Raw genomic sequence first — 15,582 nt, 5'->3', positions numbered from 1 at the left:
AACTCTGTCCTCATTCTATGCTCATTTATCCTAATTTCAATCACGAGTTCGGCGTTGCCAAACTGTCATTCAGTAAAATTTTCAGATAGTTAACTAGCAGATAAATTACTTGGAACTTAGGCGGTGAAACTGATAAATATTTAACTGACAGATTTATTATGATGTAAGCATATCTGCTGAATACATATCGAACACTTTAACAGTAAGTGGTGAAACAGCCCCTTAGTCAACCTAAATCGTCGATAAAATGATAGATCATCCATATCCGCTAAATAATTAGGTCTCACATTCATACGACTAGGGAAACCAAAACTGATGATATCTATAATAGCATCCTCTTCAAGGAATATTTCATTTTTTTCTCTTCCGCAAAACCGAGAACAAAATATCTACGACGAATCTCACTTTCAACAACCGAAACACAACAATTCTTATTGTGGCTTTTCGATTATGTACTTTTTTGAATATATAGCAAATAATATTTCAAGTTGAAAACTCTTGCTTAAAGCCTTCAATACTGTCAAATCAAACTTAAACCAGCCTAATGCTCTCAAATATGACGGTGTATCATAATTGTAGAACTTAAACAAGATTTATCTTAAGCCTTTAGGCTCAATTTAGTTTAAAACAGACGGTACATACGGGCATTAATCAATTTTTGGCGGAATTGCCTGAAAATACGAATGTTTTTATTCTGGTTTCCTCGAAAACGTGATCTTGATTCCTCGAAACCTGAATTGTGAACATTTCAGGAGTAATTTGTTTATGTTTTCGTCTCCGAATGCTTTTATTAGTGAAAATAACAAACCGAAATATGGAATGAAAGATTTTTTCGTCCGAATGAGTCCCTGTTCGCATCCCTCAAATTCGATACATACTGTTCGGCCCTATAATTGATTGTCGTATAGAGAGGGCCTAGCAGGAATTTATTGGACGCGAAATCCGTTCACGGCGACAAACCTACCTGACAGCCCGAAAAATCAATCCTTATAGCTACGGACTGGCGGGGTTCGCTTTCAGAAAGCCAGAAGAGGAGATGTATTTTTTATATGTTTGGCTTTCGCTATTAGTAAGTCGATATTTCCAGATGGATATATTCTCATATATGTTACCATAAATGAGTAGGATACTGTTATCTGTAAAATACATAGAGAATTTATGAAATACCAGAAACTTTCAGATCATATATAAACGATTATTCATTTTATACACTTAATAAGTTTTTCAATTATGTCGAATGCCTGAATTAAAAGTCAGGTTGTCTCAAAACAAGTGAATCAAAAAGCACACAACGATAAAATAGACCAAATTCTATCGTATGACACACATCAGTGCAGCGAAAATGTACCGTTTTCAAAATTATTAGTATTTTATGGAAATACCTAGAATTGCCGGTTTTCGGAATATTTTTTTCAATCACAGGACCAGCTTGTGATTAAGGATAGCGACTTCACCTCAATATTGATAATAGATTATTGTATTATCACCTCTAATTAAAATTATTTTAACTAGTTAATCGAAAACTTCAGTAAATGTAAATTAAAACAATTTTTCTTTTTTCACATAATTTTTGTTATGTCCTCGCAAAAAGAACATCAAGTTTGACAATTCGAAACTCCAGATTTTCCATTTACAACTCATATATTTAATGTTTCATGTTGTGCTTCTTGGCAAAAAGAAGACCTACGTCGTTATAGTTAGCCCTTTGAAACATTGTTTCAATAAAGTTTATTACTACTTCTACTACTGTTATGCTTCATTATATTCTACGTAAAAAAGAGAGGATCTACATGAATAAAACGTATAACAAAAATGAAAACTTTATTTATTTATTTTATTTAGTACTTCAGTTCATTTCCTACAGGTTACCCCCAATTACAGGAAATCACAAAAAAAATTATATGATACAAAATTAAATGAAGATATTCGAAAAATTACACACAAAGAAAACAAAAACAAGGAACATTTCTCTGGAAAAATTTCACAAATCAAGTGAAGTGCGGAGCGAATAATAGAGGCCTGCACTATGGACCGGGGAGTTTCATGAAAAACGACACAAACACTTGCGAGCGAATTGACGAGTTTATATAATTATGAATTTTGGGATGAAGACTTGGTTTTTAAAAAACACTTTATTTACAATGGAGAATATTTGGATATTCTGTGTAAACTATGACTATCGACTAAGGCTCTAGATCTATTTCTTCAATGAAGGCAAGGAAGAAGATGCTTTTATACAAATATCTTATCTATAGGATGTGACTCAGCATTGCAGGTGTTCACTGCTGACTTTGCAGGCTGCAACATAGTCATATACAATACTTTCATCTAGCTGGATATCTGGAATCTCTTCATCCTTGACGTTGAAGTCTTCTTTCTCTTCTTCCTTGGAGTGATTAGTAAAAAATGTAGGTTTTGGTAGAACGATGTATTTTTCCTCGTTTTTAACATGAATGGGGTAAATTTCCTTCTGATTGTTACTAATAATACACTTGGACTGGATTATAGCCATTGGCGGGGTAAAATGATACTTTGTTTGCTGTGGACATTTTTCTTGAATTTCCAAATTATTGATCGATAAAATATTTCCATCTTCCAATGTTTTTAAATTTGGTGCTGAGGGTGATTCTCTTCTGGGACAGCTTTCTAAATGAGTTTTCAAAACATTTTTCATGCATTCTGGAGGCCTGTCGAGGGAATCTTGATCACAGAGGTAGTCTTCCTCTACTTGATGACATTGTTTTGTGGACCATCTTAGTTCTTCGTCTCGAGTGAGCATATAGGGGTTTGTGAAAGGAAGGGACCAATTTCGTTGAGGGATATAGTAAAACTTGTATAGATTATATTTTTCCTCATAAACCGTTGGAATTAAAATTAAAAATAACAATGTTTTTTCTTTGAAAATGACTTTGGTATGACATATCTGAAAATAATCTTTTAAATGATGCATTGGAATGATAGTATCGTTTTTGACAATTTCCGCAAATTTTGTGTAAGGGAGAATAGATTCATGCAGGATGTGCAATCTTGCAAAGCTCACTGCTGTCTGAATCTCATCCAAAATATTTTTGATGTCTTTAATTTCAAAAGTCATGAAATGCATTTGTTCAATACGTTCTAATTGAGGTACTGCACGAAGCAATTTGAAATTTTCAGTTAATTTTTGAAATTTATTAATGTACTTATTTTTCAAGTCATTTACAATAGTAGCAATTTGTTTTTGATTCCTCATAAGTGTCTCTTCGTTTTTCTTTATACCTTCAAAATAACTTCGGTAAAGCTCTTCGTCATCAGAATCTAATGTTCCAAATAATATCTTTGATATTTTGCCTCCAACATTAATCAATCCTCTTTTTTCTCTAATTCTCTGAGTTAAAAGTTCTTCTAATGTTTTTACATTTATTAAATTTGAATGCTGTAAATACTGATAATGTGCTGTCTGAGAAAACCCTAGTTGTTTATCTTTGAAGTGATCAATCTCTTTTTGATATTTGAGTATTAAATCTTCAATTTGACTCAAATCAATATGATAAATCAATTGTATATGCCTTTTTGTAATATAGGCTTTTCCTAATAAAATTGGAAGAATATTATTTTCTAAGGGAATAATTGTGAGGTTCGTTATTAATTCTACTGCCTCGAGTATTATGAAAATAAATGTGACGTATTTCATCTTGATCTGAAACAAAATATTCAACTACTTTTTTCTTTGTTTCAAAATTTTCCTATGATAAATGTGTTTATTTTTATTATCTTGAATTCTATGTGTATCGATTTCGCGAATATCTACTTTTTTGTACACGGGATCGAGTTTACGCGTTATTGGATTTTTGATAAAAGTGGGGTTTCCATTTAATTCATAGGTACTTTTTGCTGAACGTTTTTCATTTAATTTATCTAACTTTTCGGTTGCCCTCTTTTGATTTTTCTCCAAGTGTTTCGTTATGTCATTTAAATTCTCAATATAATTCTCAACGTAATTCTGAATTTTCTCATTGTAGGTTTGTTCGATTGGTAAAGAATAATTTAGATCTGCTTTTATTATTTGCATGGGTGTTAATTCTAGGCTGGAATGATTTGAATTATTATAACTTAACAAAGCTTGTGCCAATTTACTTTGGAATGTGGAGTTGTAGATTCAATAGTTCTCATTTGTTCGATCAGGGTTGAATGGAATCTTTCTACTAAAGCATTTGAATTAGGATTATAATTAGTAATATAATGAATTTCTATTTGATGGACTCTGCAAAAATCTTGTACTACGCTATTTTTAAATTCAAGTCCATTGTCACAGGTTATTTTTATAGGAATGCCATAATGACTGAAAAACATAATTAATTTATCTACAATTTCTGTTCCCGTTTTCTGAAGTAAAGGGTAACACTGACCCAACCTTGAAAATGAGTCTACAAAGCTCAAACAATAATTTTGTCCAAATCTTATAGTATCACAATAAATATGTGTGAAAGGTTTTGATCCTATCGGGTTTGGTTTAAACTGTAATTCAATGGATGTTCTTTCGTACTTATTCTTTTGACAAATTTCACATGAATTAATATAATTTTGAACATCTCTATTCATATTCGGCCAATAATACTTTTTTCTCAAACTTATTAAATTTTCTCTTAAGCCACGATGAATAGTCTTGGTTTCATGATATTGTTGAATTCTCAAGAGTTGTTCTTCTTTATCTTCTATATCTTCTAGTAAAATATTTGAAATTTTGAAATTGAGGGTTTTATAATCGAATTTATTCTGTAAAATGTTTATAAAAGGTTTTTCTAATTCCTGAGACGCAAAATATATTGTGTATGACTTTTTAGGTTGTACGAATTATTTGATAAACTGAGAAATATCTTTATCAATTGAATTAATGGACACTCTGAATCTGAGTTTATCTCCAAATAATTTAATTTTCGTAACATTAAAATTCGATGCTGTTTTGAAAATAATTTGTAACGGATAGGCATTTACGCTTCTTTCAGTGTATGGAATTTCTAAAATAGGGTTTTCAATACCACTATGAACTGTGACATCGCTGTGTATAATTACGTTTCCTGTTTTTAATTCACTTAAATCTTCATTATCTAAAACTGGTAATTCCTCATTAGGGTTAGTTAAAAGATCAACGCATTCGTCTAGTTCATCATATGATATGTGATTAATCAAAGAAATTTCGTCATCTTCGATTCCATTAAACTCTTCAATATATTCATTTTTTGTTCTTGAGAGATAATAAATAACTACATTGATTTTTCATTCATTGAAAATATATTTGATCATATTGAAAATGCATGACCATTCTAGTCTATCTAAATCACCTGCTAATCGCGGTAATGCTAAATATTTGTCATTATTATATTCGCATATTTCTTTAAGCTTGATTAAACATTCAAAAACATTTTCATAATTAGGTTTATTAAAATAAAATTCTTTTGTTATTAAATAATAAATATTTTTATTGTCTTTTCTGATAAACGCGACTTCACCAATACCCTTATTTTGTAACTTTAATTCATCTACATTTCCGTATTTATTTTTAAAAATTGACGCGATTCCTTTACTCATTTCTAGATCTCTAGATACACAGTGTGCTAATGAATACTTTTTTGGAGCTTCAAATAAATTACCTTCTTTTTCTTTAACATTATTTGATTCAGGAATTTCATTATTTTCATTTAAATTTAAGAGGTTTTCATACGTTTTCTCATTGTCAGATTTCCATATAATTCTACTCAATGCATCGGCATTATTCATCGATCCTTTTCTATACTTGATTGCATAATCGTATGCTTCTAACTTGATTCTCCAGCGCATTAATCTTGAATTCGGTTCTTTTAACGAAAATAGCCAAATTAATGGTTTATGATCTGTATAGATCGTGAATTTCCTTCCGTAGAGATATGGTCGAAAATGTTTACATGACCAAACAATTGATAATAATTCTTTTTCTATTGTGCTATATCGAGTTTCAGCGGGATTTAGAGTACGACTTGCGTAGGCGATCGGAAGATCATCAGGTGGTTCTCCTTGAGATAAAACTGAACCTATCGCAAAACCTGACGCATCAGTTGTCAAAACAAAGGGCGCATTAAAATCGGGATATCGGAGAATTGGGTGATTCAATAAATTATTTTTGCATAATTCAAAGGATTCAATGTAATCAGAATTATCAATATTAATTTTTGCATTCTTCTTCAAACACATTGTCAATGGTTTGGTAATTTTTGCAAAATTAGGAATGAATTTTCTGTAGTATCCTATAAGACCAAGGAAAGATTTAATTTTCTTCTGTGTTTTAGGAATAGGATAATTTTGAATAGCTTCTAATTTATTTGGATTTGGTTTGATTCCTTCAGGAGTGATCACATGACCAAGAAATTCAATTTCTGTTTTAAAGAAATGATATTTATCTAACTGAATTTTCAGATTTTCTGATGCAAGTGTTTCTAAAATATTATGGATATCAGCTAAATGCTGTTCGATAGTTTCTGAAAATATAATTATACTAGCTGACCCGGCAAACGTTGTTTTGCCATATAAATAATTTCCATGTTGTATCATAAAAAAATAGAAATTAAAAATTTTGTCTAAAAAATAAAAAAAAAATTTAGGGGTGGACTACCCCTAACATTTAGGGGGATGAAAAATAAATGTTGGCCGATTCTCATAGATAGCTGACCCGGCAAACGTTGTTTTGCCATATAAATAATTTCCTAATGATTAAATTACTAAAATGGCTATTAAAAAATAAGGGTTGATCGTAGAAGAGTGAAAACTGAGGATTGTATGTATTTTTGTATGTTGTATCATAAAAAAATAGAAATTAAAAATTTTGTCTAAAAAATACAAAAAAAAATTTAGGGGTTGACTACCCCTAACATTTAGGGGGATGAAAAATAGATGTTGGCCGATTCTCATAGATAGCTGACCCGGCAAACGTTGTTTTGCCATATAAATAATTTCCTAATGATTAAATTACTAAAATGGCTATTAAAAAATAAGGGTTGATCGTAGAAGGGTGAAAATTGAGGATTGTATGTATTTTTGTATGTTGTATCATAAAAAAATAGAAATTAAAAATTTTGTCTAAAAAATACAAAAAAAAATTTAGGGGTGGACTACCCCTAACATTTAGGGGGATGAAAAATAGATGTTGGCCGATTCTCATAGATACCGGATAAACACAAAAAATTTCATCAAAATCGGTCAAGCCGTTTCGGAGGAGTATGGTAACGAAAACTATGACACGAGAATTTTATATATTAGATCATCCATATAAATATAGCATATCTTTCCAATAAAATTTTTCAAAACTTCGTTCATTAATCTCTGAAAAGTTGCTGGCGCATTCTTAACCCTCTAATACCCAAGTCCGCCTTGAGACTGGTTGCATATAAGTGGATACAAAATTATTCTGCTCATGTCCGCCTTCAGTATAGGTTCATTTTGTGAGAACAGGTGTTAATGTAAATCAGTTAACTAATTGCGAAAAAAAGATGTAGATTACATAAGCTAATTTGAAACTATACGGAAATAATTATAAAAAAGGGAAAAAAACTTGGGCATTAGAGGGTTAAGTCCGATAGGCATTCTTAAAAACTCATAATGTCCGTTTTCGACAGTAAAAGCAGTTTTTTCAATCGAATTTTCATCTAACTCTATTTGATGAAATCCGGATGCTAAATCTAAGGTTGTGAAATATTTTTTGTTACCGAGTTTGTCTAAGATAGAGTCAATTTGAGGTAATGGATACTTATCGTTAATAGTTTTTTCATTTAACTTTCTATAATCTATGGCCATACGCCATTTAGTTTTTCCGGATAAGTCCTGTTTTTTAGGAACAATTACTACAGGAAATGACCATGGAGATATACTTGGTCTGATTATTTTCTTTTCTAATAAATCTTCAATTTGGTTTTTCACCTCTTCACGATGAATCTCTGGATAACGATAAATTTTACAATGAACTGAATTTTCATCGATCGTTCTAATTCTGTGTTTAATTTTACTCGAAAAGTTCAATGGTTGACCCGGCAATTGAAGGACTTTATCATTGGTTTGAAAGATTTTAATAAGTTGACTTTTTATTTTGGGTTCTAAGTGACTCAAATCTATAGGAATTCTTGTTTGATTTTGACAAACTTGTTGATATTTGAAAGGGATTTGACAAAAATCATTTTCTAAAACCATATTTTTGAAATCAATTCTCAAATCGTATTTATTGAGGAAATCTGCTCCTATCTTAATTTTTATGAAATTTGTAAAGAACAAAGGGATGACAATCATTCATTTTTAATTCGGAAAATAAAGGCAATAAAACTTTTTCATTTGACGTTTGAGATCTGAAACATGCAGTAAGGGTAGTATCTTCTCTAAAAATATTTTCTTTAAAATTATTATAAGCGAATTTCGGATCAATTAGACAAACTGAACATCCACTATCAATCAATGATTTACACTTCGGATATTCAAATTCTACATAGGGTAATTGATTATGATATTCCAACGTTTGGTTTAAGTCAATGCGAGTTTTTCGGCTGATTGACGAAAATTTTGATTGGGTTGCATCTTTGACGTAGAAGGTTTTGATTGACTATAAAAATTCTCTTTTCGCTTTTCTTCTTCAGCGTGAGTTAATTCTTCGAACGTAAAATTCGGAATATTTTCATTACGATGATTATTATTATAACATTTGGATAACTTTCATTGCGATTATTATAAAAGTTTTTTTGTGGATTAACATTATATTGCGTGGAATAATTTGCTCGTTTCTGCGGGTAGTTTCTGGTCTGTATAGACATTTTTTCAGGCGGACTATTATTTCTATAATCAGGGTTAGGCTTGAAAACATTAACATTTTGATTTCGTTGTGGATTTGATCTTTCGAAAGTTTCACGATATGAAGGATAATGAGTTTTCACTGGCCGCTGTTGAATCTGAATCGGCTGAGATGGAAAATTATGCCGATTATTATAAAATCTATTCACATTATTTCTCGGCTGATGATTGAACGAATAATTATTTCGGTACGTTGACTGATAATTAAATGCTTTATTCGACGGTTGCATATTCTTGGTGCGACGGCTCTTATCTAATAATTCATATTGTGCCATATTGCACAGATAATCCTTCACGGAATTGACCGTTTCGTCGAAAGAAAGTGCATTATTGGTAATTAAATAGGTTCTCAATTCTACAGGGGCATTCGAAATCAGCACGGTTTTACAAATTTTATGAATATTAGATTTATAAATTTGTTTCTCTGGATCAGGCATTAAATCGGCATCAATTCTGTAATTTATTCTGATTTTCATTGCAATAATTTTATCAATGAAAGCTGATAAATCTTCATGAGGTTTTTTGGTCAAAAATTGTAAATTATGAATCAAAACATCTAAATTAATATTATCACCGAATTTGCTATATAAAAAGTTCTTCAATAATCCCCAATTATCAGGAACATCAGATGTAGAAACCTCAGCTAGGGCTCTATCAGTCAGTTTTGATTTAACGACAGCATAACAATAATTCTTTACTATTTGATTTTCATCCGCAAACATCAAGAGATATTGTTCGGAAGTTTTAATGAAAGAATGAAGTTCATTTTCAATATCAGAAAATTTAGGCAAGAGCATACCAAATTTTTCAGCTAGTGATAAATCTATTCTCTCTTGTGCCATCTTATTTATTTTCTTTTTACGACCCGAAAAATGTTTTTTCTACAAGCGTGCGCGTTCAACCTTTTTCCCGCACGCATTCCAAGTTGCAAAGAGTCACTTTCCCAAAGGGTGCGGGAAAAACGCCTGCTATTTCTTTCCCGCACGCATTTGCGTGCGGGAATGGATTAGCAGGGGTTTTTCCCGCACGCAAATATTGTAGAGTAAATTAAATTCTATCATGTTTCTATGGACAGAACGTCAACGATGAGTAACCCATGGTAACGACATGCAGAATTACGTCTGTCATTATATATGAATTAATCAAATGAGATATGATCTGTTTCGTGAAATGGATATATTTATATATTTCAAGCGCTGCTCCGCATCGTTCGGGCAACGGCAGTTTCGTGCGGGCAAGTATCACTTTCCGCACTTGATAGGAAAATAACTATTATCGACGTAATCGTGAAATATAAAAAATATTAAATATTATAAGTAATTACGGTATCAAGATAAATTATCAATATTAAAATAGTAATCGGTTTTTTCTTAATAAAGAAACCTAGGAAAAACTCTTTAGTGATCGGTTTTTTCAAAGAAACCTAGGAAAAACTTTTTGAAAATCGGTTTTTTAAAGAAACCTAGAAAAAACTATACAAGTTCACTAATTTTTTACCAGATTAGGGAAACTGGGGAGAAATAGGAAATGCTCACCGATAGTCTTGAAGTCGTTGAGGTCGCTACTCCGTCAATCGGACTCTCTGGTCTTCTTCCACTGGTTCTTCAGGGTGTGCTTGATGGTTGAAACCAACAGGTATCTGATCTGGAGCTGGTACTCTTGACTGGCACTATTCACTCTTCTTCAGACCTGGCACAATCCCATCACCTCGTCGCCAATTATGAATTTTGGGATGAAGACTTGGTTTTTAAAAAACACTTTATTTACAATGGAGAATATTTGGATATTCTGTGTAAACTATGACTATCGACTAAGGCTCTAGATCTATTTCTTCAATGAAGGCAAGGAAGAAGATGCTTTTATACAAATATCTTATCTATAGGATGTGACTCAGCACTGCAGGTGTTCACTGCTGACTTTGCAGGCTGCAACATAGTCATATACAATACTTATGGTTAATCTGGATAAGTAACATTGAATTAATATGGGGTGCGATTACATAATTATATGCATATTTAAAGGGAGATCGAAAAATCGCATTTGATATACATATTAAGTATCTGCAGAGATATGCTTTTCGAGCGATATTTTAGAGTATATCCCACCTCCCACCTTACGTCTAAACCCCGCACCAAGAAAATGCAACTCAGTTTCACGCATTTCGGGCAGTAGACACGGTGGAATTTAATTCGTAAAATTTTCATCACTTCGATCATCAAAGAGTCTAAATTAACCTCTTTTTTTACGAAATTTAATATGATTGGACATCCAGAATCTAGGCGTTTTCTTTTTATTAGCAATAATTAACGCCAAATCATTGTCACATTTTGCTTCTTTAACTTCTGAAGAGCTATCAAGGGTATCAAGTACTATTTCGACGAAGTTTTCCATTTTTAAACGGCACAAACTAACACAACCTATCGCTATGCCTACTGAAATAGTACTGAATATAAAATTTTTATATCCTATTCTGCTGCACGCTTAATATAATATGATATTATATCTCATTATAGAGCTATAATATACAGCGTGTCCCAAAACTAGTGAATCAAACGTCACACCACGATAGAGTAGACCAAATACTATGGAATGACACCAAAATTAGTTGAGCGAAAATGTACCGTTTCTGAAAAAACCTAACCTACAGTTGACGATTTTCGAACTATTTTTTCAATCACAAGGATTAAGTACAGCGTTTTTTTTCCATATTATCACCCCCTATAGAGGAGGTTTATTCTGAGTAATAAAAATCGTGTAGAAAAAAAATTGTTTTAATTTACATTTACTTAGGTTATCGATTAACTACTTAAAATAATTTCAATTAGGGGAGATAAAACAATAATCTCAGTTCAATATAATTTAAAATCGATATCGTTTTCACAAACTGCCCTGTGATTAAGAAAAATAGTTCGCAAATCAGTAAATTTAGGTATTTAAATAAAATTCTGATTATTTTGGAAACGGTATATTTTCGTTGAACTAATTTTGGTGTCATTCGATATTATTTGGTCTACTCTATCGTGGTGTGTTGTTTGGGACACCCTGTATATCATATTATCGCTCCTAGTCCGCAGCCCGCTTTAAAGACTATCTCATCTCTAGAACCCAAACGGGTAACCAGAAATGGTAAATAAGATAAAAGCTCCGAACAATCGATATTTTGGTTGACACTTTTATGAATAAATAATAATGCGCAAATATTCATCCTACCTACAGTGGAAACAGCATCGTATCTTGAAAGTAAAAGGCCATGGTCATAACCTATGGTACGCTCCAATTACCGCTGAAGCCGCCGATTTGAGAAGTCGCAAATGTTATGATGTTAATCCAATCCTATCCACCATTACTGAGGGTTTCCAAAGACAGGCAATCTCATCAAGGAAGAGCAGATGTTGACCATGGTTTCAATCTTGTTTGATTCCGTCAGAGCAACATATCTTGTTCATCATCTACTCTCCCTTGATGAGACGGTCTTTCTTTGGGCACCATCAGTAATGGTTGATAGCTAGTTGAATTCGGATGGTAACATTTGCAGATTTTTAAATCGACGTGCGTCTGAATATCATCCACATTTTCAATTCACACCTAGTATTTCTTTACTTATAATATGACTTTAGCCTTGCGGCTTTCACACTCCTCTCCAAAGGAACATTCACTTAGCCCAGATATCTCAGATATCAAAAGGATTAAGCTCTGTTGGAGCCCTTTCCGGGTTTTCGGGCTCGTGGTGGTAGTCGGATTCGGGCCGCTCCAAGGCTTCTTGCTGTCGGTTGGATTCCTGACCACGTACCACAAGCTCCCGACAAGCGCAAGACTCGACAATAATCCAGTTTTTCCCTTTTTTTCCTGCCTTATCTTTAAGTCGAATAGATGAAAATTTGTACTAAAGATGATCCGTATTTTCTGTATAAACATCTTGTTAACACGAAAACTATCGGGTGTAATTAGATTGCCGACAACGTCTCATCGAATTCGACATCGATAAGTTGTCGATAGATCGTCGATAGATCGTGGTACTACTGCTGATCCACCTGCACTTCCTGTCGAAGCAAACGGTGTTCCTCTGCATTCCCCATGTACTTGCGTACAGTTCTCGCCGTTCCGAGCAGTACCGCCTTCTGCATGACTCTATAGATATTTTCGTCCAACTGAAGTTTCCTCAAGTTCTCTACTAGTTTCTTCGGTATGAGGCCTGTAGATGAAAAGACAATAGGGATGGTCTTGATATCTTTCAGCTTTCACTGTCTTCTGGTTTATTCCTCGAGATCTCTGTATTTTGAAATTTTTTCGGTGTGTCTATCCAAAAGATTGTTATTATCTGGAATCGTCACGTCGATAGTGTCCTCATCCTTATTGAGCAATATGAGGTCTTGTCTGTTGTGAGTTACTGTCCGGTCTGTGAGAACCGTGCGACCCGAGTAGAGCTTGCGATGTTTATTGTTCATTTTCCAATACAGCATCCGGTCGATGTACGGTGAGGACGTGTTCATCTCGCTCCTGTGTTATATCGATTGTTTCGAAAGTTGATTCTAATTGAAAGTGATACTTTCACCATCTCTTTCTAGTGCGGCAGTCAATTCCTGGACGCCTTTGTCACGGTTTTTGCCAGCGATCTTATCACCGGTCATGTTTATCAATGACTCATGCGTTGCAGTCCGAAATAATCAACTGGCTGTGTCACGAGTGTCGCGCGTCGGAATCCCCGGGCAGGTTGTAATCTGGTTCTGCGGCGGCGAACGTTTCTCAAATCCTCTTGCCAGTGAAAGAAATGGATCTTGTCTCAGCGATCAACGCAATAAGGGCCGATCTTCGGAGTATTCGAATGCAACAAACGGAACTTCTGACGTCTGTTAATTTTTGTTCTAACAAAATATCAGATTTTGAAGCTCAACTTTTGGAAATGACAAAGAACACATCCAAGATCGATGATGTCGTTGCGGAGAATAACAAGTTGAGAGCAAATCTAGACCAGATTAATAAAAGGCTTGGTTATCTGGAGCAGGTGTTACGAATAAACAACCTGAAAATTGTTGGAGTCCCAGAGGTGAAGGACGAGAACCTGTTCAACATATTCGGGAAAATAACCGAGAATCTGAACTGAAGAATAGATACCACCGACATCGATGATATTCATAGAGAATAAAAACGGTTCACGCCAAATAAAAAATATAGTAGTTAAATTGCACTTAAAAAAAAACCAAAGAAGATATACCGGCCGCAGTTAAACTAAAGAAGTCCAAAACTAATGGTTGTATTCTGCTTTTCATCTGTAAGTTACAAATCTGTAGCGTGCGATCGATCTGACAGTGTCCGATTGACAGATTCGTGAATAATGCAATTCTGGAAATGTTCCTGTAACTATCTTCTTCACAGTGTTACTTTTGAACTACTTATCGTAAATAGTTACGGATTCCTGTAAGCCAGAGATCACTAAAAACGTCTATGAGCTTATAAAAAGTTACAGATTGGTTACAGATGAAAGCAGAATACCATCATTAGTCTAATGTTCTGAAGGTTGACGGAGTTTCTGAGCACTTATACATTAACGACTTACAATAACTAACAAACTTAAATTCTGAGAAGCTCGTGAGTCGGCAAGATCAAAGAACTATATATATGTTTGGATCAAAAATTGCAGTATCTACGTGAGAGAAGATGATAGCTCTCGTATTCTGCAAATAAGATCACATGATAGCCTTACAGTCACGAGGAATAAAATCATCTCAATGGCTTCTTCTAATATTGAACTTTACTGCCAAAACACGAGAGGACTAAGATGTAAAACTGTGCAATTCTTTCATAATGTGGCTTCAGGGGACATCAACGTCATTTGTTTGTTGGAAACTTAGCTAAGGGATGGTGTGTGTTCTGTGAACTCTTTCACGATGAATATCAGGTTTTCCGGCGTGACCGAGAGGACACGGCATCTCTCAAGAAGGATGGTGGTGGTATTTTAATTGTGGTCGATTCATCCTTGAATGGTTGCTTGGAAGCAACCCATCATCCGGAGCTCCATTCGATGGCAGAGGTGACAATACCGTTTACATAGTGTGTGTCTATATTCCACCTAGTGATAGATTTTCTTATTATCACTTTGTGAATTGTATTGAACGCAACCAACAGATTATACAAAACAACAATGTAATAGTTGTAGGCGATTTAAACCTGTCAAGTGTTGAATGGCTCAACTCTGTAGATTTATTCAATTTGTTTCCCACCAATGTGGGTAATGAATCAGCGGAACTTATCGATCTATTTTCGCTCCTAGGCTTCACCCAATTGAACTCACTGAGAAACATAAATGACAAACCTTTAGATTTGGTTCTTTGTGATGAAAACTGCATGTAAAATCAGAGGATCCCCTAGTGGCTGAAGATAAACACCATCCAGCTCTAGAGTTCAACTTTAAAATGAGCAGTACCAGCCTCTTCGTAGTTCTCTGAAATTTTTTAAGAACTTCGAGACTACGTTTCTATCAATAGAAGACTGGCAAGTTTGAATTGGGTTGGATTGTTCGAATCTTTTAACGCGGACGACGCCGCAAAATTTTTTTATAAGATTAACGACTAAATCGAGAAATATGTTCCCACCTCAAAATTATTACCAAATTTCCCAAATATATCCAAAAAGATACCATCAAATGTATTAAACAGAAATTGAACTACCACAAAAAATTAAAGCAACACCCCAATGAATCTGACCATGTCAACTATTCAGTACTCAGAAAATTGTCTAAGGATA

At 33.6% G+C, this 15,582-nt stretch overlaps 1 protein-coding gene across 2 annotated transcripts in view; it reads right to left on the bottom strand.

Annotated features, from left to right (window-relative positions):
• Window positions 1–15,582, bottom strand: part of LOC123314392 (CUGBP Elav-like family member 1) — a 746,764-nt gene that overhangs the window by 500,950 nt on the left and 230,232 nt on the right. The gene's annotated exons all lie outside the window — the stretch shown is intronic.

This window comes from Coccinella septempunctata, chromosome 5 (genome assembly GCF_907165205.1).
Source record: "Coccinella septempunctata chromosome 5, icCocSept1.1, whole genome shotgun sequence".
NCBI lineage: Eukaryota > Metazoa > Arthropoda > Insecta > Coleoptera > Coccinellidae > Coccinella > Coccinella septempunctata.
This window is presented reverse-complemented; position numbering and strand designations above follow the sequence as displayed.